Source organism: Symphalangus syndactylus, chromosome 8 (assembly GCF_028878055.3).
Source record: "Symphalangus syndactylus isolate Jambi chromosome 8, NHGRI_mSymSyn1-v2.1_pri, whole genome shotgun sequence".
Classification (NCBI taxonomy): domain Eukaryota; kingdom Metazoa; phylum Chordata; class Mammalia; order Primates; family Hylobatidae; genus Symphalangus; species Symphalangus syndactylus.
In genome coordinates, this window is record NC_072430.2 from 75,196,348 (window position 1) to 75,224,036 (window position 27,689).

Genomic DNA, 27,689 nt, shown 5'->3' on the forward strand with positions numbered 1-27,689 from the left:
TGAAATTGGAGCTCAAATATTCAAAGGTGGAGAGAATTCTACAAATTATAAACATAACCAAATAGAAGCCTCCTTGTCTACCTCAGCCTCTGCCTTCTCATTGCTGCCCTGAAAAATCAAATCATCTCGGACTGATGAGACTCTTCTCACATCAGAATATAAACCAGGTGATACTGTCAGTAAAGGACAGGAGGAATTGCCAATTGTGTCAATCAGATTGTCCAGTACATTTCTAGACAGCTTTGGTTTGGCTAAATATAGTTGTAATGCATTTCTGTTGCTAAGCACCATATTTTTATTAGCCAAGGTACTCTATTTGAAAATGCAAACAGAGCCTGGGTCTTGTAGTGAAGTGCCTGGGTAAAAAGGAACAGAGTCTAAATGTCATTGACTTTGGTCAGTGTGAACTTCCAGAATGGTGTGGTACAGTTTCCTAAATCCACCTTACAAAAGAGTCCAGGGAATGACCTGCTTTCATCTTGCAGCCTACTTCATTTTATTTCCATGTCTGTGTGTCTTATTTCACATATCTTTCCTGTCAGTTACAGAAAGGCTGAGCTACAGCTATGGCCGCTGAGCTGTATCTATCCACAGTCATGTGGTTCAGGTGACAACGAAACAAATAGCTCACTCAGATGAGCATAGGCTCTCCAGGGCAAGGTAATCTATAGGAGAGGAACAAAAACTATATATTTCAAATCTTTCCTTGTGAGGAGATTCTGGGGTTATATCAGACAGTTCAAGGAGCCTATGAGTTGCTAAAAATTGCAGCAGGTGACCCATGGAGGTTTATGTAAAAAATTCTTCTCTGGCAGTTGAAGAAAAGCAGAATGAGTGTTTGTCTTTCTCAGTGGCTTAAGAATAACCTTCTCCCAAAACAGGCATAGACTAAATGTATTAGTCAGGTTCTTAGTTGCAAATCAGAAGCCAACAGTAGGTCATTTAAGCAGAAAAGGCATGTTTTTGCAGAAGTCAGCAAATGTGACCTGGCATTTATTTTTGTATGGCCCACAAGCTAACAATGATTTTTACATAATTAAATAGTTGGACAAAGAACATTTTAAAAGATGGATATTCATGACCCATGAAAAGTATATGAAATTCACATTTCAGTATCCATAAATAAAACGTTATTGGAGCACAGTCACACTCGCTTGCTTAAGTACTGTCTCTTGTTGCTTTCATGCTACAGTGGCAGGATTGAGTAACCGCAGTGAAGATTCTCATATATGGCCTACGAAGCCTAAAATATTTATTAATGTCTTAGTTGGCTAAGACTGCTATACTAAAATAACATAGACTAGGTGGCTTAAACAACAGAAATATATATTTTTCACAGTTCTGGAGACTGGAAGTATAAGATCAAGACGTCAGCATGGTTGGTTTCTGGTGAGGGCTCTTTCCTTGGGTTGCAGATGACCGCCTTTCTGCTGTGCCCTGCACAGCAATGACAGAGAGAGAGAGCAAACTCTGTTATTTCTTCTTATAAGGGCACTAATTCCATCATAAGGGCCCCACCTTCATAACCTCATCTAAACCAAATTGCCTAACAAAGGCCCCATCCTCAAATACCATCACATTAGAGTTAGAGTGTCAACATATGAATCTGGGGCAGACTCAGCTCAGTCCATAGCAACTAGCTAACCCTTTACAGAAAAAGTTTGCCAATTCTTGTATTAAAGAATATTAGGACACATGCAGACTCTCCAAGGGGACCGGAAAACTAGTCTCAGAGGAAACAGAGCCAGGAAACTCATAAAATTACACTTCACACTGCTGATTCAGGAAGACTTCACTTGTACCACCCAAGGTCCTGCTAATACTCCCAACATCAGGCACTGGACAGGACTGTAGGATCATTGGCATTGCCGCCTCTATAAACTGGAATGTCGCTTTTCCACCTTACCAGAATGGATTCAGCCAGCACCTGCTACTTGTATACAAGCTTTGGATTCTGGTACTGGTGGATCTGATAGATGAATCCCAGATCACGTGTGTGTGTGTTACAGCTACACAAGGAGGCTGGAACAATGAGTGTCTGGCTTTTGCAGTGATGGGGTGGGAACCCATAATGTGAAGAATTCCCTATATATGTAGAGATACTCTCTAATAGCAAGTCACAGTGTTAAAATAACTTGTTCCTACATTGTTTCCCTTCCACTATTTTCCCTGAGAATTGTTATCATAACTGCCCTGAATGAACACCTGCTCTCTTTGGGAAGTATAGCCATGTGGCATCCCAATATTGAACAAGCCTTCCTGGGTGAAGAGACTGTTCTTCATAAGATGGGCAAAGGCCGGACTTAATGATTAGGAACCTCCCTGCAGTGGCATGACATGATTGGGGCATGAAGAATGATGCCCCAAAGTATAAAGCTTCAGCTTGCTGAGCACTTTTGAGTTAAAAGAAATTGGAAAGCCTTAGAAGCTGCCTCAGAACCAAGGACTTTCTAACCTTCTCTTGTCTCCTCCCCTCAAGTGCAGGGAGAGGCTCTCTCTGGGCATTCCCTTATCCGAGGAAAACTTCTTCCAAAAGAAATGTAATTGCCAGGCCTGGCGTGGTGGCTCACACCTGTAATCCCCGCACTTTGGGAGGCTGAGGTGGGCAGATCATGAGGTCAGGAGTTCAAGACCAGCCTGGCCAACGTGGTGAAACTCCATCTCTACTAAAAATACAAAAATTAGCTGGGCGTAGTGCTGTGTACCTGTAATCCTGCTACTCAGGAGGCTGAGGCAGGAGAATCACTTGAACCCAGGAGGTGGAGGTTGCAGTGAGCCAAGATCGCACAATTGCACTCCAGCCTGGGTGACAGAGCAAGATGCTGTCTCAAAAAAAAAAAAAAAAAAAATGCAATTGTCTTAAGACCAGAAAAGATGAACCACTAGAGAAGAGAAAAGACTAAAAGTCATCATGCCTATGCAGACTCTTCATCCATTCTTCTGAGGGCACTCTGAGAGAATACTTGGGAGACTTTATCTACATAATAAGATAACCTTTGTTCACAGTGAAGTTCCACCTCTCATCTTCCTGCCACCTCCCTCAGAGCTCAGAGGAACTTTGTCCCAAGCCATTGTCTGTTTTTTGGACTCATTCGTTTCCCTTGAAAATAACTTCTGCCCTTCATAATTGCCTACATTTCCCATTTCTCTCTTCCCTATGAAATTGCTGCTATCTAAGCTTCAGCTACTGGGCCTTTGAATCTCACATTTATGGGACTCCCATGTCCACGTGCATGTTAATGAACTTGTATGCTTTTCTCCTGTCAATCTGTCTATTGTCTGTTTATTTTTGGCAGGATGACTCAATTATTGAACCTTCAGAGAGAAAGTTTAAATTTTCCTACAATATATTTGTTGTGTCTCCCTCTTTCTCTTGCTAAATTCTCTTCTCCAGAGATGTGCTCTTATCAGTCTTTCCCACTTTGAATTTTGAATTTGCCTCCTCTCTCTGGATTTGAACATACTTTCATTTTTTTTAAATACTATCTTGGCTGGGCGCAGTGGCTCACGCCTGTAATCCCAGCACTTTGGGAGTCTGAGGCGGGAGGATCACAAGGTCAAGAGATCGAGACCATCCTGGCTAACATGGTGAAACCCCATCTCTACTAAAAATACAAAAAATTAGCTGGGCATGGTGGCGGGCACCTATAGTCCCAGATACTTGGGAGGCTGAGGCAAGAGAATCACTTGAATAAGGGAGGCAGAAGTTGCAGTGAGCCAAGATCGCACCACTGCATTCCAGCCTGGGGCAACAGAGCGAGACTCTGTATCAAAAAAAAAAAAAAAAAAATTATCTTAGTGTGTGTGTGTGTGTGAGAGAGAGAGAGAGAGAGAGAGAGAGAGGGACGATCTCATCTCACTTTATCGCCCAGGCTGGAGTGCAGTGGTGTGATCTTGGCTCACTGCAACCTCTGCCTCCCAGGCTCAAGTGATCCTCCTACCCAAGTCTCCTGAGTAGCTGGGATTACAGGCGTGAACCACCATGCCTAGCTAATTGTTGTTGTTGTTGTTATTGTTTTGTTTTTGAGAAGGAGTTTCGCTCTTGTTGCCCAGGCTGGAGTGCAATGGCGCAATCTCGGCTCACTACAACTTCTGCCTCCCAGGTTCAAGCGATTCTCCTGCCTCAGCCTTCTGAGTAGCTGGGATTACAGGCATGCACCACCAAGCCCAGCTAATTCTGTGTTTTTAGTAGAGACGGTGTTTCTCTATGTTGGCCAGGCTAGTCGTGAACTCCCAACCTCAGGTGATCCACCTGCCTCGGCCTCCCAAAGTGCTGGGATTAGAGGGGTGAGCCACTGCGCCCAGCCAATGCCCTGCTAATTTTTGTATTTTTTGTAGAGACAGGGTCTCATCATGTTGCCCAGGCTGGTCTCGAACTCCTGAGCTCAAGTGATCTGCCTGCCTCAGCTTCCCAAAGTCATCCTATTTGCTGTCAAATACTAGATCTTATTCATTCTTTCAATTTTTTAATATATATTAATCATCCCCACTTGCCCCCTACTCCTCCCAACTACCCTTCCCAGCCTCTGGGAACCATCATTCTATTCTCTATTTCCATGAGTTCAATTGTTTTAATTTTTAGCTCCAAAAACAACCATCTCATGAAACTTAAAAGCAAGATGCAAAATGTTCAATGTTTCCAAATAATTTAATTGCATCCCAGAATAAAGATCAGGAATATTTATAAGAACACAAAAATATCCTGCACCTAATAGATTAAAATTCACAATATTATGCATTGAAAAAACTCGCCAGGCATGCAAAGAAGCAGGAAAATACAACCAATAAGGAAGAGGAAAATAAACTAGTTGAAACTGATAAAAAAACTAACACAGATATAGGAATTAGTAACAAGGATATTAAAATAGTAGTTATTATTATATTCCAGATATTTGAAAAGTTAAGGAGAGACATGAACTATTTTAAAAACATAAATCAGATTTCTAGAGATAAAAACTATAATATCTGAGATTAAAATTACACTGGTGAGATTAATGGCAAAAGAAAAGATTAGTGAATCTGAAGGCATAGCATTAGAACTGATCCAAAAATAAAACACAAAGAGAAAAAAGAATTAAAAACAAGAATGAAAAGAGCATCAGTGAGCTGTGGGAAAACTTTAAGCAGTTTGATTTGTATGTAATTGTTGTCCCTAAAGCAGGGGGAGGGACAGAAAAGCTATTCAAAGGAATAATAGCGGAAAATTTTCTAATTTTGATGAAAACTAAAAACCTACAGGTCCAAGAAAGTCAATAAATCCTGAGCACAAAAATATGAAGAAAATGAGTACACTAAGGCACATCAGAATCAAACTGCTCAAAATTAGTGATGAAGAGATAATACTAAAAGTAGCCAGAGAAGAAAAGACACATTAGGTACAGAAGACCAAAGATAAGGATGACAGAAGACTCCTCATAGGAAACAATGATACAGGTGATAAGACAGTGGAGCAACATCTTTAAGCTACTGAAAGAAAAATAAACTGTTACCTAGAAATTTAAACCCAGCAAAAATATTTTTTAAAGATGAAGGTGGAACAAATACTTTTTCAGATATACCAAAGCCGGAATAATTTATCACTAACAGATCTGCAATATAAGAAATGTTAAAGGAAATCTTTCAGGCAGAAGGAAAGTAACACCTGATGGAAATATGATTATACAGAAAATTCACAGCAACAAAAATGATAACTACATGGGCAAATATGTAAGAATTTTTCTTTTATAATTTGAATATCTTTAAAATATAATTGATTGTTTAAACAAAAATAGTAACAATGTGTTGTGGGGATTACAACATATGCATAAAGAAAACAGTAGCCTAAATGCTGAGAGGGAAAAGTGGAGTTATGTAATTATAAAATTCTGTGGCCTGGCGCCGTGGCTCACGCCTGTAATCTAACACTTTGGGAGGCTGAGACAGGCGAATCACTTGAGGTCATCAGTTCAAGACCAGCCTGGCCAACATGGTGAAACCCCGTCTCTTCTAAAAATACAAAAATGAGCTGGGTGTGGTGGTGGGCGCCTGTAGTCCCAGTTACTTGGGAGGCTGGGGCAGAAGAATCATCTCTACCAAAAATGCAAAAATTAGTTGGGCATGGTGGCATGTGCCTGAAATCTCAGCTACTCGGGAGGCTGAGGCATGAGAATTGCTTGAACCCAGGACTTAGAGGTTGCAGTGAGCTGAGATGGTGCCACTGCACTCCAGCCTAGGCAATAGAGTGAGACTCCATCTCAAAAAGAAAAAGAAAAAAAGGCCTGGTGCGGTGGCTCACACCTGTAATCCCAGCCCTTTGGGAGGCCAAGACAGGAGGATCACGAGGTCAGGAGTTCAAGACCAGCCTGGCCAACATAGTGAAACCCCATCTCTACTAAAAATACAAAAAATCAGCCGGGTGTGGTAGCAGGCGCCTGTAATCCCAGCTACTTTGGAGACTGAGGCAGGAGAATCGCTTGAACCCGGGAGGTGGAGGTTGCAGTGAGTGGAGATTGCGCCACTGCATTCCAGCCTGGGCAACAGTGCAAGACTCTATCTCAAAAAAAAAAAAAAGAAAAAAAAAAGAACAAAAGGCTCAATAATAAGAAAACAACACAATTAAAAAATAAGCAAAAGAATCAAACAAACATGGGTGACAAATAAGCATATGAAGCACATAAAAAGATGCTCAGCATCATTAGTCATTAGGAAAATGCAAATTAAAACCATAACTACTGAATGGCTAAAATTAAAAAGACTGACCATACCAGGTGTTGGTGAGGAGGTAGAGGAACTTGAACTCTTATACCTTGCTGGGGAAAGTATAAAATAGTACAACCACTCTGGAAAACAGTTTGTCAATTTCTTAGAAAGTTAAACATAAACCTACCATTTTATCCAGCCGTTCACTCTTAGGTATAAGAGAAAAAAATGCATCTATATAGAATTATGCATAAATGTTCATAGAATCTTCATTGGTAATAGCCCCAAACTGGAAACAACCCAGATGTCCATGTACAGGTGAAACAAACTGGTATAGCCACCTGATAGGATACTACCCAGCAATAAAAAGAAATGAACTATTGATACATTCAACAACACGGATGAATCCCCAAATAATTAATGCTGAGCAAAAGAAGCCAGACCAGAAAAAGAGTATGCACTGTATGAGTTCATTTATATAACATTCTAGGAAACGCAAACTAATGTATGGTGACAGAAAGCAGATTAGTGGTTTCCTGGTGGATGAGGAGATGTGGAAGAACAGGAAGAAAGTGTTACAAAAGCAAAGAAACTTTTTGAGGTATTTTCACTATATTAATTGTGGCAAAGGTTTCATAGTTGCATATGTGAAAGGAAGATAAAATCTTGGAACCCCAAATTCACGATGCCAAAAGGGAAAAGTTAAGCTTGGAAGCTGAGTCATGAAAAAAACCCCCAAAACTGCCTTTATGTTTGTTCCTAAACTGATAGCTACAGATAGAAGGCCACAGGGGGCCTCCCTTACCTTGACAATGTAAATGAACAGCTTATCTTCATGGACTTGGGGGTGGACGGGTGAGGGGAAAGAGGAGATTCAAAATCCCCTTCCATCCTGAGCTGAATGCATGTTTGACTGCTTCTCTACTCTATGTTTACTTTACCTTACGTAAAAGGGTAAAAGGGCAGATTTACTGAATGTGAGTCAAATACATAATGATTTTTCCCCTACCCCTTCCTTTTCATGCACAACATGTGACTTCACAAGAATGTGACCATACCATTCCTCTTTTTTTTCTTTCCCCTTTCCCCTCCTGCCCACTTTTCCGCTTTAATATTGAAGCCCCCAAAATTCTCTGCAGAAAAATAAAGGCCACAGATCCTACTGTGGCTTGTGTTTCTTTTTTCTGGGTGTGTATTCAACCTCAGCAAAATAAACCTCTAAATTGATTGAGACCTGTCTCAGATACTTTTTGGTTTACATATACGTATGTCAAAACCTGTCAAATTGTACATTTCAACTATATGTTATTTATTGTAAGTCAGTTATACCCCAATAAAGCTGTAGAAACATAAATATTAGTTATTTTTAAAAATCAGTGCTAGGGTCCAGGCATGGTGGCTCACGCCTGTAATCCTAGCACTTTGGGAGTCCGAGGCCAGCGAATCACCTGAGGTCAGGAGTTCGAGACAATCCTGGGCAACATGGTAAAACCCCGTCTCTAGTAAAAGCACAAAAATTAGCCAAGCTTGGTGGCATGTGCCTGTAATCCCAGCTACTCAGGAGTCTGAGGCAGGAGAATCGCTTGAACCTAGGAGGCAGAGGTTGCAGTGAGCAGAGATTGTGCCACTGCACTCCAGCCCGGGAAACGAGAGCGAAACTCCATCTTAAAAAATAATCAGTGTTAGACTTTACCACACTCTGGCCTTATGACTCTTTGAAGCTGAGATTCTTTTAGTCATCAACATGGTTCAGGCCTAGGAACTCGTAGTTCTTCTGTGGAGTTAGGGAGTAGATAAAGGCCTGTTCTTCTACAGACAAGTTCTTTGCAAGCCATCCAAGGTGATGGAAAGGAGGTGGGGGCCACAGAGTTGAGCTTTTTTCTTTCTTCCAGGAAGAAATTAAAGACCCTTGGGGTTTTTCAATCACAATTCTCTTGACCTACTTGAGTCACTATGGGGCAGGATGCTTTGTTTTATTTCATAGAAACAAAGAGTGAGCATAAGTTCTAAACAAAGTAATGTATTTGTAGATGGTCTTGTCTCTTGACGCAGATATAAAGCCTATCTTCTGAGAGAGGACAAAGGGATTAGTATGTGCCTTGCTTAAGAACAATAGACAAATGTTACAGCCTGTTAACTCCATCTGCTTCCCAAAAGAAGAAAGAATTTTTACAATGAAGTGTCAGAGGGTCTTCAGGCCCCATAAGGGAGATTTTCCCAAGGGAAGCCCATAACAACCTTCCTGTGTATTTAAGCCAATATGTTCCAGCTCCTAGAGTGGGGCTCCTTGTCCCTAATTTTGGAATAAAAGGTTTTGTCTTATTGAAATAATTTGAGGCATGGGGAGAAGGGGAAGTATTTTGCTTGGTGGGGAGGGAAGTCACAATGTTGCATACTTTCCTGGCTACGATGGAATCATTTGTGTACTGAAGAAACTGAATCATCCAAAGGAAAGTATCGTCAGCTACCATATTCCAGAATTTGCTTTCCTGAGGCACTGGGTGACTGAAGCAGATACATTGCAGGCACATGCCTATAAGAGCCAAGGAATTCAACTTTTTTTTTTTTTTTGAGACGGAGTCTCGCACTTTCACCCAGGCTGGAGTGCAGTGGCGCGATCTCGGCTCACTCCAAGCTCCGCCTCCCGGGTTCACGCCATTCTCCTGCCTCAGCCTCCTGAGTAGCTGGGACTACAGGCGCCCGCCACCACGCCCGGCTAATTTTTTGTATTTATAGTAGAGATGGGGTTTCACCGTGTTAGCCAGCATGGTCTCGATCTCCTGACCTCATGATCCACCCACCTCGGCCTCCCAAAATGCTGGGATTACAGGCGTGAGCCACTGCACCCGGCAGGAATTCAACATTTTTTTTTTTTTTTGGAGTCAGAGTCTCGCTCTGTCCCTCAAGTTGGAGTGCAGTGGTGTGATCTCAGCTCACTGCAGCCTCCACCTCTCAGGTTCCAAGCGATTCTCATGTCTCAGCCTCCTGAGTAGCTGGGATTACAGGCACCCGCCACCACACCCAGCTAAATTTTGTATTTTTAGTAGAGATGGGGTTTCACCATGCCAGGAATTCAACTTTGTTTTTGTTTTTGTTTTTTCGAGATGGAGTTTCACTCTCGTTGCCCAGGCTGGAGGGCAATGGCGCAATCTCAGCTCACCACAACCTCTGCCGCCTGGGTTGAAGTGATTCTCCTGCCTCAGCCTCCCGAGTAGCTGAGATTACAGGCATGCACCCCTATGCCCGGCTAATTTTTTTTTTTTTTTTAGTAGAGACGAGGTTTCTCAATGTTGGTCAGGCTGGGCTTGAACTCCTGACCTCAGGTGATCTGCCTGCCTCGGCCTCCCAAAGTGCTGGGATTACAGACATGAGCTACCATGCCCGGCCAGGAATTCAACTTTGAAGGCCCTATTTCTCCATTCTTTCTTTTCTGGGTTTGTGGGGCTGTATTTCCCTTTCCTCTCTTCCTAATGTAACTTTCCATACCTCAGCTGCCTCCCTGGCACCAGGGCTGCCATCCCAGCAGGCCAAGAGGCAGGCCACTCTGCAGCGTGATGTGTTTTTTATGATGTTTCTGGCTATCTTTCTAGTCTTCTGCACAAGTGCAGTGTGTGAGGGGAACCCCTGCAGGGGAGTTACTCAGGACTGCAGACTCTACTCCTGGCAGGTTGCCCTGCTGGGGAATCAGGCATTGGTCTCAATCAGCCGGATGGGGCTGGGATCTATTTTCTATTTCCAGGTTCCCAGGGTGCATATTCTTGTTTCCTGATGGTGCAACACTGAGGCTCAGCTATATGGCTGGGGAGATCTGTGAAATAAATGTGGGCATTGCATGTCATGCCTGGAAATTCCTATGGAACTCTGGACAGTGCCCCCAAAGTGAATAAAAATCAACATAGTCCTCTAGTAATGTATTCTGTCCTCATAGGAAACAGCTCAGAGAATATTTTCAAACAAAGGTAAGATCTGAATAAAGTGAAAAGTGCTACTTTTATGCCCATTACCTGATGGGCAACATGAGGCTATCCTATTCTTTAGAGACTACTCACCAGTTCCAGAAGTCCTCCAACTATGGGAACACTGTCATGAGAACATGAAAATAAACCATACTGATTAATCTTGAATGAAACCTAACTCTTAAGTTTTGACCCCTCCCCCTCAAAAAGTACCTAGTGAATTTGTTTGAGCAAAAATAAAATCAAAATTTAATTTAATTGAGAAACAAATATATAAATATGAAAAAGGTTAGGCAAGAAAGGGGAATACAGGCCAGGCACAGTGGCTCATGTCTGTAATCCCAACAATTTGGGAGGCTGAGGCAGGAGGATCACTTGAGCCCAGGAGTTTGAGACCAGCCTGGGCAACATAACAAGACCTCCATCTCTACACAAATTAAAAATTTAAAAAAATTAAAAAAAAAAGAAAGAGGAATACAACGAAATAATTCCTCATTTAATCTCTGTCCCCTATTCCCTTGTTTCTCTCCAGGAAGTATTGCTAACAATTACTTAAGTATCTATACATGGCACTGGCATACACTATATATATATATACACACACACAGGTGGTATGTGTATATATATGTATGTATATATGTATATGTCACATATCCTTTTTATTATTGTGAATGTCTTTATACGTAAAAGAGACTCTATTGTGTAAGTGATGAACAAAGATTATGACTAACATGAACATTGTTGAATGTCATGGTCCTAGAAACAGAGGGCATGGGCAAACTGAGAAGAGTTTAATAAAATGACTATTTACAAAATTGCAGGCAGGTTTACAGAAATCAATAAAGGATAGTGTGGTAGTCAGACACTTATCCAGATTTTGTGGGACCTAATGAATATTCAGTTTTTAGAAACTTCTTTAAGAAAAAGCATGTACTTCTTTAAGAAAAAAATGCAAAATTATGACACAAAAGTAGGTGCAAGAATAAAATTAAATAGCTGGAGGCCGGGTGCCGTGGCTCACGCTTGTAATCCCAGCACTTTGGGAGGCCAAGGCAGGTGGATCACGAGATCAGGAAATCGAGACCATCCTGGCTAACACGGTGAAACCCCGTCTCTACTAAAAATACAAAAAATTAGCCAGACATAGTGGCGGGCGTCTGTGGTCCCAGCTACTCTGGAGGCTGAGGCAGAAGAATGGCGTGAACCCAGGGGGCGGAGCTTGCAGTGAGCCGAGATGGCGCCACTACACTCCAGCCTGGGCGACAGAGCGAGACTCCGTCTCAAAAAAAAAAAAAAAAAATTAAATAGCTGGGCACAGTGGCACATGCCTATAGGCCCAGCTACTCTGGAGGTTAAGGCAGGAGGATCACTTGAATCCACGAGTTTGAGACTGTAGTGTGCTATGATCACACCTGTGAATAGCCACTGTTTTCCAGCCTGGACAACACAGCAAGACCCCATCTCTTAAAAAAAACAAAGAAAAAGAATGAATTAGAATGAGAAAGCACATCAAACCAAATTTCTAAGACTATAAATATCAAAATTGTTATAAAATATCATAAAGTATCAAATACGATAAAATCTAGATAGTATCATATCACGATTAATCACCTCTCTTTAATACTTTTTTCCATACATATATATATTTTTTTTGTTGTTGTTGTTGTTGTTTTTGCTATGTACTTTTTTTTTTCTTTTTCGAGACAGAGTGGAGTTCAGTGGTGTGATTATAGCTCACTGCCACCTCAATCTCCTGGGCTCAAGCAAGCCTTCCACCTCAGCCTCTTGAGTAATTAGGACTACAGGTGCATGTCACCACTCCCGGCTAATTTTTTATTTTTTGTAGAGACAGGGTCTTACTATGTTGCCCAGGCTGGATATGTACTCTTTGATCATTGCTTTACATGACATCGATATCATTCTCTATAGAAAGAATGGCAAGCTAATTTAGTCTTTCCTCTAGATGGTCTTTTTCTGGATTCTCTATTCTGTTCAATTGGTCTGCAAATATCTCCCTACAAGAGAATGAGAATAGTTCAGAGGAACAATTGGAAAAACAAATCATAGCACATATACTGCTGAGCACTGGTCAGAGGCACCATTTTTTAAGTGCAAAGATTAGGGCATTTTACAAAGCTAAGCAAACTCTCAGTACACCTTCCACGCATCAGAATGATTTTGTTGTCAGGGTCACAGCTCCTGCCTGTAATCCCAGCTACTTGGGAGGCTGAGGCTAGAGGACCCCTTGAACCCAAGAGGTCGAGGCTGCATTGAGCCGTGATCGCATTACTGCCCTCCAGTCTGGGTGGCGGACTGAGACCTCATTTCTAAAAAACAACAAAAAGAATGTTTTTTTCACTTCCTTATTACCAAGTACTTCAGTAGCTCCTGATCCCTTCAGATAAAATCTAAACTCCTCTTCATGACAAATGAGACTCTCCACCCTCTGATTTCTTTTTACCTGTCTGGCCTCATCCCTCACTATTTTCCTACCACCACACCGCCACCTGTTCCACACAAGTTTTGCTCCAGTAACACTCAGCTATCTGGTTCCAGAACGTGCTATGCTCAGTCCCATTCCTGAAGCGTTGTATACAATGTTCTCTCTACTTGGAACACCCTCCCCAGCTTGTCCACCTGGCAAACCCCCCCCCGTGTCTTCAAGTTGCAGATAAAATACTGCTTCTTCTGTGAAGCCTTTCTTGATCCCCTCAGACTCATTCAGGTTTTCTTCTCCTTTGTCACAATCCTACTGAAGCAATAATCTTACTGTAATGCAACTGTTTGCAGGTCTGTCTCCTCACTAGTCTATAAGTTTCTGCAGATCATGAACTGAGACTTCATCCTCGTATGCCAGGCACTCAGCACAGGGCCTGGTACACAGTAGGCACTAATAAGTATGTTTTAAATGAATGAGCTTAAGCAACTTACATATGCTTACTACTATGCTAAAATGTTCTCTCATGTTATGCTTACAACAACCCTATGAAAAAGTATTATTCTTATTTTGGGGGCGGTGATTAGAATATGCCACCCCAAAATATGCACTTTTGCATAAGGATTATTTTGAGCTGAAAACAGTTGAGAAGCGGCACATGCCAAGAAGTATCTCTGCCCTCCTCCCTACTTGCCTAAAAGTAGGACGTAAATTTCCATTTGTGCCAGGTTTGGTGGCTCACACCTGTAATCCCAACATTTTGGGAGGCCGAAGCAGAAGGATCACTTGAGGCCAGGAGTTTGAGACCAGTCTGGGCAATATAGCGAGACACCCATCTCTGCAATTAACAATTTTTTTAATTAAAAAAATACATTTGCAAAGGCGTCTCTCTCTCTCTCTCTCTCTCGCATACCAGGAAGAGGAAACTCTTAGACTCATAATCACTAGAGACAAGGAGATAACTCTAGCCCAGAGATAGCACCAAAAGGTACCTACATAGTAAACCCTAATAAAGTAACTCCTATTTTCCATTAGTTTCTCTCCACATATTTACCTCCCCACAATTTGTCACTCCAAAAGCTTAAACCCCTTTTCCTTTGTTTTGCCACATCTCTACAAATACACCATTCTTTGTTACAATGCTACATAAGCCCCAAGTTCCAACTACTCCTGCAATTTACTCATCACTGAGCTTCTCCCACATGCATGTGCATTGCACACATTCATAAGCTCTGTTTTTCTCTTGTTAGCCTGTCTTTTGTCAGTTCAATTTCTAGGTTCCTAACTGCAGAACCTAGGAGAATAGAAGAAAAGTGCTTTTTTCCTCTGCAGTTTACAGATAAACAAACTGAACCTTAATGAGTTTAAGTAATTTGTCTGTAGAATTTCAACCCAGTTCTGTCTGGTGCTAAAAATTTATGCTGTTTGCTACATTATGCTGTTTTTCTAAGCAGGTAAATTGTGTCGTTTCAGTATCACTTAAACTAGCTGCATATAGCATGGCTGATCCAACTTTTTCTGAAATAATAGACTGCTCTTCTTTCCCTGAGAGATCAAAACCCCCATTATGTGTCTGCCCCATCCACTCCCACTGAAATTGTTCTTTTCAAGGTCTCAAGTGATCTCTTTGCTGCCAAATCTAATGACCATTTTTCTCTTATCTTTTTTGACTCTCAATAGTTTCCCACAAAGTTGACCGCTCTCTTTGTTCTGGAAATAATGTTCTCTCTCAGCTTTTGTGACAAACCATTCTCTTGGGTTTTTTTTTTTTTTTTCTTGCCTCCCTGGGCACCCTGTCTCAATTCCCTTTTCTGGCTCTTCCTTCTCTTCCCTACCTCTAAATACTGGGCTTCCTCAGAATGAGGTCTTGAACTAGCTCCTCTTCTCTGTCCACCTCCTGCTGTAGGTGATCTCACCCAGGCCTGGGAAATTAAATGACATCCATATGCTGTTTGCCATTGGTATATCTCCAGCCAAGAAGTCTGCTTACACTCACATGTCCAACTAACTACTTGATATCTCTACTTGATTGTTTCATTAGTACATCTTTAAAATCTCATTGGGAACTTAATTTCTCTTAAAGATGTCCCTCTCCAAGTGTTTCAGTTACTATTGCTATGTGACAAACCACTTCCAATCTTCATGTGTCAGGACCCCAGACAGGGTACAGTGGGAATTACTTATCTTGACTCCATAGTAGCTGAATCCTCTGCTGGGAAGACTCGGAGACTGGGGTTGCCTTAACAATAGGGGCTGCAATCATCTGAAGGCCTATTCATTCACACTTCTGGTGGTCAATGCTGGCTGCTGACCGGGACCTTAGCTGGGACTGTTGAATGGAACATTTACACTTCATGTGACTTGGATTCCTTCATAGCAGGGCAGCCTCAGGATAGGTGGGCTTCCTTATTTTTATTTATATGAGGTCTCACTCTGTTGCCCAGGCTAGAATGGGAATGCAGAGGTGTGATTATGGCTCCTGCAGCTTTGAACTCCTGGGCTCAAGTGATCCTCTCTCCTCCGACTTCCTAGTAGCTGGGACTACAGGTGTGAGCCACCGTCCCCAGCTGAAGTGGACTTATTTTTTTCTTTTTTTAAGATGGAGTCTCGCTCTGTTGCCTCAGGCTGAGTGCAGTGGCAAGATCTCAGCTCACTGCAACCTCTGCTTTGAGGGTTCAAGCAATTCTTCTGCCTTAGCCACCTGAGTAGCTGGGATTACAGGCACGTTCCATCATGTCCAGCTGATTTTTATATTTGTAGTTGAGACAGGGTTTCGCCATGTTGGCCAGGCTGGTCTAGAACTCCTGACCTCAGGCTGGAAGCAGTTGCTCATGCCTGTAATCCCAGCACTTGGGAGGCTGAGGTGGGTGGATCACCTGAGGTCAGGAGTTCAAGACCAGCCTGGCCAACATGGTGAAACCCCATCTCTACTAAAAATACAAATTAGCCCGGTGTGGTGGTGCGTGCCTGTAATCCCAGCTACTCAGGAAGCTGACGCAAGATAATCACTTGAACTTGGGAGGCAGAGTTTGCAGTGAGCTGAGACCGCACCATTGCATTCCAGCCTGGGCAACAAGAGTGAAACTCTCTCTCAAAAAAAAACCCAAAAACTCCTGGCTTCAAGTGATCTGCCCACTTCAGCCTCGCAAAGTGCTGGGATTATAGGTGTAAGCCACAGCGCCTGGCCTGAGGTGGACTTCTTATGTGATAGACCATGCAATGTTCTAGCAGACAGGGCAGAGGCTTCCCATGGCCTTTTATGGTCTAAATGTGGATGTCCCGGGGTTGGTTCCACTGCTACTCTATTGGTAGAAGCAGCCACACGCATGCCCAGAGTCAAGAGAACAAAGTGTAGAGATTCCCTCTTGGTGGGTGTATTAGTCTGTTCTCACACTACTATAAAGAAATACCTGTACCTGAGACTGGGTAATTTATAAAGAAAACAGGTTTAATTGGCTTATGGTTCCACAGGCTATACAGGAAGCATGGCAACATTTGCTTCCAGGGAGGGCTCAGAAAGCTTCCAGTCATGGCAGAAGGCAAAAGGCGAGTGAAGAGCTTCACATGGCCAGAGCAGGATGAAGGGCCGGGGGTGGGGTGGGAGGGGCGGGCAAGGTGCCACACAGTTTTAAACAAGTAGAACTTATGAGAACTCACTCACTGTCAGGAGAGCAGCGCCAGGATATGGTGCTAAACCATTCATGAAGGACCACCCCCATGATCTAATCACCTCCCACAAGGCCCCACCTCCAACACTGGGGATTACAATTCAACACAAGATTTCGGTAGGAACACAGACCCAAACCGTATTAATGGGGTAAACAGCACAAGTCACTATCACCTGGTAACAACTAACTGGTCTTACTGCTTCTGTATTTGTCCTCCTCCAATACATTTTTCATGTAACAGCCAAAGTGATCTTACTAAAATATGGATTATTTTAGTAAGTGGCTTAAAAGCCACTAATGATTTCCCAATACACTCAGAATAAAATCTTAATTTCTTGTCCCTGCAACCTCATCTACTATCACTCTTCCCTTGACTCAACCACATTAGAGCATGCCTCTTCTTTTCCACTTCATAGGTTTGTACTTGCTATTCCCTTTAACTGAAATACTCTTTCCATCCTTGTCACTGCTTTCCATCCATAGGCCTAGCTTTTTCTCACTCAAGGCTTGCCTCTCATGGCCTGACCACTCTGACTAAAGGGACCTTTATTCAATTTAGTCACCTTTTCATTCACTCTTCATCACCCTCTTTTTTTTCTTCAGAATTCCTCAGAATCTGTAAGTATAATATTTATCTGTGTACTTGTTTATTTGGGACTCTCTCATTAGAATGTAAACTCCGTGAGGGTCTTATTAACTAATTTTATCCCCAGCACCTACCATAATCCCTGGCATATAGTAGATGCTGAGAAAATATTTTTTGAATATAACAGATAGATAGATAGATAGATAGATAGATAGATAGATAGATAGATAATCTAGTCATTCAATGGCAGCAAAAGAAAAGACATTTCCTCCTTAGTGTCTCTGTAGCCAAGAAAAAAAATTTCCCTTAAGAAGTCCTCCCCCTTGAGAACCCAGTTCTAATTCCCAGTCTTTTTGGGATTCCGGACATCTGATTCAGGCCCTGAAATGGACCTGGCATCTTGCATCACACTGTCCCTGGAGGAGGCATGTTCATCAAATTATCAAAACAATGTTACCTGCATTCACTTAGAGGCAATGACATAATTAACCATGCTGGTTTTTGAAGCTCATAGAGGGCTGTGATGGGTTTCCTAGGATCCCCGTTTTCTTTCAGATATCCATTTGCAGCCAGGCCTGACCATCCACTTGTAGGTCATCCTTTCTGCAATCATCCTGCAATTCCAAACATTCAAAGACACAGACAATGGTTTACAAACACTTTGGATTTGTTACAACACCACATTCATGCTTTTTCGTACCCCCTCATGTATGAGCTATAGGCATCTATGAGCTATAGGCATCTATTTGATTTTGCTCATCTAAAGAGAATCACAATGAAGTGATTTTGAAAGCATTTTGAGACTTTTGCCAATTTCTTTAAGCTTAGTAAACAGCCTCAGGTGTCAAAATGCCAGCACTCCAAATCACCCATCTAAAATCTCTTGACAATCTCATTAATACTAAAGGTTGGTTTACCATTTCATATGGTCTTATCAAGATGTTATTTTTCCCCTTTTTATTCACACTGGATCTTCAGCCAAGGAAATGTCCTCCCAGTTTCCCTTCAAGGAAGATTTTTCTTTTGTTGTTTTTCACTGCACTTCTTTTCCGTCGTTTATTTTATTTTTTCTTTTCTTGCTATAGCTTGCCATGTTGCCTCTATGTTTTATTCTTAAGATGGTATTTAAGCCCTTTATATCCTGCTACCTTTATGGATGGCAAAATGGAAGTTTATGTGTCTTTTCCCCTTGAAACTCAGGAAGGATTTGTCAAGTGTGACTTTTTAAGAAAAAAAAAAAAAAAACAAATCAACTGTATCTGTTTGGCAAAGATTCGCCACCACACTTGCAATTCTCCTCTCCAGTACTTTCCTGGGACTGACAGTTTTTTGGTCTATTTCACTGGCTGCTGTAACATGTTCCCTTATACTGGCTCATTCCCAATGGTTTGGTAGCAAGTCAGATGAATGAGTCATGGTGAACTGGCAAGTAGTGTCAACACTCAGAGCCCTTCTCGCTCTCCCTCCAGCCTGGCATAGGCCACCTCACATTCTTTACATGTTACAAACAGCCAGGTGACTGATTCTAATACCTGTTCACCCATCTACAAGTGGAAATTGTGCAACCTCTGTGAGCACACAACAGGGCTGCCACATCTGGAGTTTTTCTGCTATTCCTTTCCCCTTGGAGAGTTTACACTGTATTAAATTTAACTTTTCCGATAGCTAAAGAATAGTTTTAGAGTGAGGAAAAAGAGAGAATGAATGTTAATGAGCAACATTTTTACCAATTCTCTCCAACATTACCCAAATCATTCAACTATCTTATTGCTAAAAAGAATTCTACCAACTTTTCAGGTGGAAATCCTTTGGACTGGTGCCTAATACGCCAACTTTGAGAACAATTTAATGTGACTGGGTTTTATTTTTCAGTTCCTTCAAAGAAAGGCAAATGTTTTTGTTTGTTTGTTTTTTTTGAGACAGAGTCTCGCTCTGTCGCCCAGGCTGGAGTGCTATGGCACAATCTCTGCTCACTGCAAGCTCCGCCTCCCAGGTTCACACCATTCTCCTGCCTCAGCCTCCCAAGTAGCTGCAACTACAGGTGCCCGCCACCATGCCTGGCTAATTTTTTGTACTTTTTTTAGTAGAGATGGGGTTTCACCATGTTAGCCAGGATGGTCTCCATCTCCTGACCTTGTGATCCACCTGCCTCAGCCTCCCAAAGTGCTGGGATTACAGGCGTGAGCCACCGCGCCCAGCTGGGGCAAATGTTTACTACATCAGATACTTTGTCTTTAGTCAACCGATTTTTTTTTTTTTTTTTTGAAGACAAGGTCTTTTTGAACATTTTATTTTCTTCTAAGTACTCTCTGAAAGTATTCTGTTTTGCAGTGTTCTTCATAATGCTCCATCTGTCCTGGATTTTTAGAAGATTTTTTTTTAAATCCCCTCAGAAAATTCAATGAAAAAAGGTAAAGGCTTTACTGCCAGTAGATTTTTGTTTCTCTTCTTTCTGGGAAAGAGCCAGTTTGAGCTTAAAAATAGACCTGAGAAATATCTACAGCTTGAGAATCATTCAACCCTCTAATATTTGCTCTAGAATAAAAAAGAGAGTTGATACATCTGATCTCAAATGATCCCCATCATTATCACCTTTTTATTTCAGATCAAAAAATTCACCATAGCAGCCTCCTGGTGAAGCAAATTCCATTATGTTAACCACCTGTTCTCTCTTATTTTTAATTTATACTGACAAAAGAGAGAAGGTGGGAATTTAGGTCATTCTAAGTGTCTTATGTTCAACATTCATCAATTGATGCTGTTTATTATTTATTACCAATGGCAGTTACTGCGATCCTAACACCAGATATCCACTGGGATAAAAATAGTGTGGCAATAAAAAGGAATGACTTATTTTTAAAGTTTCCTTTTTTAAAAAAATTATTGATTATAATTGACAATAAAATTCACAATATTTAAGTGTACAATGAAAGGGTTTATCATCAGCTGATAAATCTGGAAGTGGTGCTGCTTGAATTTTTAATGACAAATTAGAGTTGTTGATATGAATACATTGGTATTTGGAGGTACTTTCAGGGTCAATGTCAAAAGACATTTTAATATGATTTGGATGTTTTGCCTTGGAAGCAGTTCATCTATGCATACAAAATCAATCCTTTTTTGTTTGTTTTTAGAGACGGATCTCCCTATGTTGCCCAGGCTGGCCTGCAGTGGGGTTATTCACAGTTATGACCATAGTACACTACAGCCTCAAACTCCTGGGCTCAAATGATCCTCCTGCCTCAGCCTCCAGAGTAGCTGAGACTATAGACACACACTACTATGCTGGGCCAAAATCAACTCTAAAGAAACTGCAGGTAAATTTCTTTTTTTTTTTTTTTTTTTTTTTTTTTGAGACAGGGTCTCATTCTGTCACCCAGGCTGGAGTGCAGTTGCACAATTACCACTCACTGCAGCCTCGAACTCCTGGGCTCAAGCCATCCTCCTGCCTCAGCTCCTGAGTAACTGGGACTATAGGTGTGTGGCACCATGCCCAGCTAAATTTTTTTTTTTTTTTTTTTTTTTTTTAGTAGAGGCAAGGTCTCACTACATTGCCCAGGCTGGTCTTTAACTCCTGGGCTCAAGTGAGCCTCCTGCCTAGGCCTCTCAAAATGTTGGGATGATAGGTGTGAGCCACTGCACCTGGCCTCACTCTCCTTCTTAATAAGTTTTTCCTCTTTTCCTTGGTAACTTAAAGTTTTGATGTAATTTTATCTTTAAATTTTCATGTTTATTTTAGATTCAGGGGGGTCTATGTGTAGATTTGTTACAAGAGTATGTCATATGGGGCTGGGGTTTGGGCTTCTTTCTATTGGTCCCATTACCCAGATAGTGAACATAGTCCCCAATAGGAAGGTTTTCAGCCTTGCCCGCCTCTCTCCCTTCCTCCTTTTGGAGTCTCCAGTGTCTGTTGTTCCCGTCTTTATGTCCACATGAATCCAATTATGTAATTTTAAACTTACAGAAAAGTTGCAAGAATAGTGCAAAGAACTCCCATATACTCTTACTCAAATTCACCAATTTTTATTTTTACTCCAACTTAAATAAATTTAACATTTAGGTTTTTTATTTGAGAAAAAAAAATTAAGTTCTAGCTCTTTCCAAAGTTTGTATTTCCATTTATCTCTAGCCTAACTGGTAGAAAAATAGCAATTAATAGCACTGTTTTACAGCAAGGGAGACTGAGACACAGAGAAGTCTAACAGAACTCTGGGGTCCAGCATCGCCTATGGCCAACATAAGGAAGCCAGTCACCACTCAGCTCTGCAGTCTAGCTTGGCAACCTCTAGCCTGACCTCTTCCTGGGATCCCTGGCTCCTATACAAAGCCCTTGCTCCTGACCCTTAGTTTTGATGACTGACATTACCCTTATTGTCCCAATCTTCGATGCACCTTTTGCCTTTGGCCATTCTGGAGATCACCACACACTCAGTTCAGCCCACTAGGGACCTTACCCTGTCTCAGCCCTTAACAGCAGGCAACTTAAAAAGCAGTAGTATTGTCAAATATGCACAACTAGGGATACCAGGTGTCCTAGCACCTAGAATCATAGAACCGAGAAACACTGGCACTGACGTGACCATGAAATCATTCAGCACAACTCTTATATCAGATGAGGACACTGAGGCCCCAAGAGATTTAATATTTTGTCAGGGTCACATAGTGAAGTGAGCTGGTAGCAATGGCATGGCTAAAATTCTAGTTTCATGATTTTTTAAACAACATACTGCTGCCTTCTTTTTATTATTATTAACAATTAATCACATGTAAAACAGTATGGCAGTTACTCCAAAAATTAAACATAGAACTACTAGCAATTCTACTTCTGGTATATACCCCAAAGAATTGAAAGCATGGCTTGAACAGATATAGTTCTACACTGTATTTATTTATTTATTTTGAGACAGGGTCTTGCTGTCACCCAGCTAGAGTGCAGTGGCATGATCACAGCTCACAGCAGCCTCAACCTCCTGAGCTCAAGCAATCCTCCCACCTCAGCCTCCTGAGTAGTTGGGACCACAGGCATGTGCCATCATGCCTGGCTAATTTATTTTTGCTTTTTGTAGAGATGGAATCTCCCTGTTTCCCAGGCTGGTCTCGAACTCCTGGCCTCAAGTGATCCTCCCACCTCAGCCTCTCCAAGTGCTAGGATTACAGGTGTGAGCCACTGTGCCCAGCCTGTGCACTGCATTAATCAACTCAGACTGCCCATAAAAGCCACCACAGTCTGGGTGGCTTTAACAACAGAAATTTATTTTCTTTAAGTTCTGGAGGCAAGAAGTCCAAGATCAAGGAGTTATCAGGGCTGGTTTCTGTTGAGGACTCTCCTCCTGGCTTGTAGGCAGTTAACCTCTTGCTGCGTCATCACATGGCCTCTTCTCTACACTTGTAGAGAGGGAGAATGACAGAGGGGTGTCTTTTCTCTCTTTTAAAATAAGGACATCAGTCTTATTGGATTAGGGTCTCACCCTTCTGACCTCATTTAACCTAAGTACCTTCCCTAAAAGTCCTGTCTCCAAATACAGTCACTTTGGAAGCTAGGGCCTCAACATATAAATTTTGAGAGGACATGAGTCAGTTCACAACAACTACCTCCTCAGTTTTTTTTGTTTTTTTTGTTTTTTTTTTGAGATGGAGTTTCGCTCTTGTTGACCAGGCTGGAGTGCAATGGCGTGATCTCAGCTCACCGCAATCTCCGCCTCCCGAGTTCAAGCAATTCTCCTGCCTCAGCCTCCTGAGTAGCTGGGATTACAGGCCTGCACCACCACATCTGGATAATTTTGTATTTTTAGTAGAGACAGGGTTTCTCCATGTTGGTCAGGCTGGCCTCAAACTTCCGACCTCAGTTGATCCTCCTGCCTCGGCCTCCCAAAGTGCTGGGATTACAGGCTGGGCCACCGTGCCCGGCCTCTTCTCAGTTTTTTGTAAATCTAGAACTATTCTAAAAAATAAAATATATTAATAAAAAATTTAGATTCCCTAAGCAACCTAAGTGTCCATTAACAGACAAATGGACAATGAAAATGTGGTACATATACACAATGAAGTATTATACAGCCATGAATAAAGAATAAGATCCTGTCATTTGCAAAAACATGGATGGAACTGGAGATCATTATGTTAAGTGAAATAATCCAGGTACAGAAAGACAAACTTCACACAGTCTCACTGATTTGTGGAAACTAAAAATTAAAACAACGGAACTCACTGAGATAGAGGGTAGAAGGTTGGTTAACAGAGGCTGGAATGGTAGTCAGAGGCGGGGTGGAGTGTGGGCATGGTTAATGGGTACAAAAATATAGTTAGAATGAATAAGGTCTAGTATTTGATAGCACAACAGTGTGATTACAGTCAACAATAATTTATTGTACATTTAAAAATAACTAAAAGAATATAATTGAATTGTTTGTAACACAAAGGATAAATGCTTTAGGTCATAAATACCCCATTTACCCTGATGTGAGTATTATGCATTGCCTGTCTGTACTAAAATATCTCATGTATCCCATAAATATATATATATATACCTACTATGTATCCACAAAAATTTAAAAAAAACTTTAGATACCCAAACCAAACTTTTAGAGATAAAAATACATCTGAGATGAAAATACGTTGGATGTATTGTGCCATTGGATGGGAATGTAAGTGCCATTGCATGGGAATAATGGCAGATTAAACAATGCAGAAGAAAAAATTATGGATTTTGAAGACACAGCAATAGAAAGTTCACAAGGAGCCGCCTCCACCATAGGCCTGTGAGAATCGAGGCCCTCGCCAGTGTACCCATGTATCAAAACCAGTTCACAGCCTGGTACCGGTGGATGCTGGTGGTCTATGGGATTGGTTGGTGATCTATGAGATTGGCACCTGGTCTCTGGTGGGCTCAATGCTTTACTTTGGCCAGAAAATGGCGAAGTTGTCAGGTGATGAAGTATAGCAAAAGGATGGCTCAACAAGTGAAGTACCCAGTGAACTATCTGAACCCCCAAGAGTTTTATGTGGAAACAATTGTCGCATATAAAGAAGATTTTGTTCCAATTACTGAAAAGATCCTCAACAACTGGAAATCATGGACTGGTGGCCCTGGTGCAGAACCATGACTGGCTACTGAATTCTGAAAACTAAGACTTGGTTTAACATTTAAATTTGATAGATGCCTTGATTCCCATTTTGTGTTCGTGAAAAGCACCTATATTTAATTTTGCTGTAAAACATAATCGCTAATAATATGCAATAAATCTTTTCTTGAAGGAAACTAAAAAAAAAGAAAGTTCTCAATGAAACAGAGGGAGAAAAAAAGTCTAAAAAAAAAAAAAACAGTTTCAATAAGCAGTGGATAACTTCAAGTAGCCTAATATATATGTAATTGAAGTCCCAAGACAGAGTATACTAATTTGCTAGGGCTACCATAACAAAATACCACAGACTGGGTAGCTTAAATTAAAATGTATTTTCTCATGTTTCTGGAGGCTGGAAGACTAAGATCAAAATGCTGACAGGTTCTGTTTTTCCTGAGGCCTCTCTCTTTGGCTGGTGGACAGCCACCTTCTTGCTGTCTCCTTTCATGGCCTTTTCTTTGTGTGTGCCTCCCTGTTGTCTCTACCTCTTCTTATACGGACACCAGTCATATTGGGTTAGGGCCCCACCCTTATAACTTTAACTTTAATTACCCCTTTAAAGGCCCCATCTTCAAATGCAGGTTGAAGGGGGTTAGTTTCAATGTATGAATTCAATCCATAACAGACAGGAAAGAGATAGGAGAACCAAATTTTTTTGAAGAAATAATGGCTGAAAATTGTCCAATTTTGATGAAAACTCTAAACCTAGAGATCCAAGAAGCTCAACAAACCTAAGCACAAGACACAAGAAGAAAACTATACCATGGCACATGATAAACTGTCCAAAGCCAGAGATAAAGAGAAAAACCTTAAAAGCAGCCAGAAAAAAAAAGGGTTTATTATGTATGGAATAAACAAGGTAAGAATGAAAGTAGAAAGGTAGACTTCTTGTCAGAAACAATGCAAACCAGAAGAAAGTGAAGCAACATCTTTAAAGTACTGACGGAAAAAAAATTGTCAATGTAGAATTTTATACCCAGTGAAAACCTCTTAACGACTTCTTCAGACATATAAAAGCTAAAAGCTTTTCACTAGCAAATCTGTACTATAAGAAATGTTAAAGGAAGTCCTTGAGGCAGAAGGAAAATGATATCAGACGGAAATCTAGATTTACACAAAGGAAAGAAGAGAATCAGAAGTGGTACCTATTTGAGTAGTAATAAAAGACTCTTTTGTTATTTAGAAAAATCTCTTTAAAGTATAATTGACCATTTAAAGCAAAAATAATAAGATATTGTAGGACTATAATAAGTACAGTTGACCCTTGAAAAACACTAGTGTAGACTGTGTGACTCCACATACACAGATTTCTAAAAATAAATGTATTGAAAACATTTTTGGAGATTTGAGACAATTTGAAAAAACAGATGAACTGCATGCATATCTAGAAATATTGAAACAATTTAAAAAGGTATATCATGAATGCATAAAATATATGAAGATACTAAGCCTTTATCATTTACTACCATAAAATATACACAAATCTATTATAAAAGGTTAAAATTTATCAAAACTTATGCACAAAAACACAGACCATATGTGGCGCCATTTGAAGTCAAGAAAAATGTAAACAAATATAAGAATGCAGTATTAAATCATAGCTGCATAAAATTAACAGCAGTACATACTGTACTACTGTAATATTTCATTGCCACCTCCTGTTGCTATTGTGAGCTCAAGTATTGGGAGTATCTGCTTAAAACGCCAAGCGACCCTAATCTCCTTATGAGCAGTTGTCTCTTCAGTAAATTGCATATTGCAGTAAAAAGTGATCTCCCCCGGTTCTTGCGTATTTTTCATCATGTTTAGTACAATACCATGAACCTTGAGTAACATCATGGGACCCACACAAAGTGCCACTAGTGATGCTGGAAGTGCTCCCAAGAAGCAGAGAACAGTCATGACATTAAAAGAAAAGTTGAATGGCTTGATATGTACCACAATTTGCAGTCAGACACTGCAGTTGCCACCATTTCAGACAGATGATACATCTTGTAAATGGATGGCGTGAACTTCCGGTATGGATAAATACAGTACAGAACTGACAATGTATGTTCTCTTCTTTATGATTTTCTTAACATTGTCTTTTCTCTTACTTACTGTATTGTAGGAATATAGTGTATAATACATATATAAAATACGTGTTAATCAATTGTTTAGATTATCAGTAAGGCTTCTGGTCAATAGAGGCCATTAGTAGTTAAGTTAGTTAAGCTTGGGAGAAGTCAAAAGCTATAGGAGAATTTGCTACTGTACAAGACGAAGGGGGAGGGCAGTGCCCCTAACCCTTGCATTGTTCAAGGGTCAACTGTAATTATAATAAAAATGAGTTCTGAGTGTTGCTACGGGATTAAGCTGAAGCTGTGGGATAGGGATTGCGACAGCAGTGTTAACTGAAACTGCTTATTTCCTCAGAGAGCTTACAAAGTCAAACCATTTCTTACTTTTTCTGCATTAATTTGATCACAAAGTAAGATGATTACTGCTTTATCTGATTTTTACCACTTGTGGTCTTAGTATAGTAATATCTAAGCTCACAATTCCTCCAGTTATAAGATCCCTTTATAGTATAAAGATCCCTTTAGTCTGTCTGGGTTGAGTGTGGTGGCTCACGCCTGTAATGTTAGCACTTTGGGAGGCCAAGGCAGGCTGATGGCTTGAGCCCAGGAGTTCGAGACCAGACTGGGAAACATGGTGAAACCCCGTCTGTACAAAAAATACAAACAATCAGCCAGGTGTGCTGGCACGTGCCCGTTGTCCCAGCTACTCAAGAGGCTGAGGTGGAAGGACACCTGAGCCCAGGGAGGTCAAGGCTGCAGTGAGCCGTGATGGCGCCACTGCACTCCAGCCTGGACAACACGGTGAGACTCCATCTCAAAAACAAAAACAAAAAAAGCCTGTCTGGGCAGCCTGGCGGGGCTCAGAGTCCTGTCTTTACTAATTTCAAACATAGTCATTTAAAATAAGTTAAGACTTAGCTTCTGCCACAACTTGGATAGGACTCTCCTTTTTGGGAAAATTAGGAAGAAGATGAGGTAAAAGTGTCTCCTTAAAAGTCAGAGGCAGAAATTTAACCGGAGGATCATAGATGGGCATAGCTAACTCAATAGGCCCTTTTTCTACCAGCTCGAGGTAGAGAAACAGAAGAAAAACTCAACACCATAGGTTGTGTCATAAATAGGATAAAGGGTTTGGGTTTGTAAAATGGTCTGGATATTTCCTTATTCCCACATTTCCTTATTC

The 27,689-nt window shown here is 41.1% G+C and overlaps 1 protein-coding gene and 1 pseudogene across 26 annotated transcripts in view; one reads left to right on the top strand and one right to left on the bottom strand.

The window, feature by feature from the left end:
* Positions 1-476: 476 nt before the first annotated feature.
* METTL8 (methyltransferase 8, tRNA N3-cytidine) overlaps positions 477-27,689 on the bottom strand; it is a 181,979-nt gene continuing 154,766 nt past the window's right edge. For 8 of the 26 annotated variants that reach the window (XR_010122160.1, XR_010122153.1, XR_010122152.1 and 5 more), the window contains 2 exons: positions 17,783-17,939; positions 477-1,437 (listed from right to left, as the gene is read on the bottom strand). The gene's annotated coding sequence lies outside the window, so the exon portion shown is untranslated. Of the gene's footprint in view, positions 1,438-12,046; positions 12,098-13,770; positions 15,401-17,782; positions 17,940-27,689 lie in introns of those variants that run through there. The other 18 variants (XR_010122158.1, XR_010122162.1, XR_010122151.1 and 15 more) reach the window with 11 other exon arrangements.
* LOC129488044 (small integral membrane protein 26-like) lies at positions 24,114-24,506 on the top strand (annotated as a pseudogene).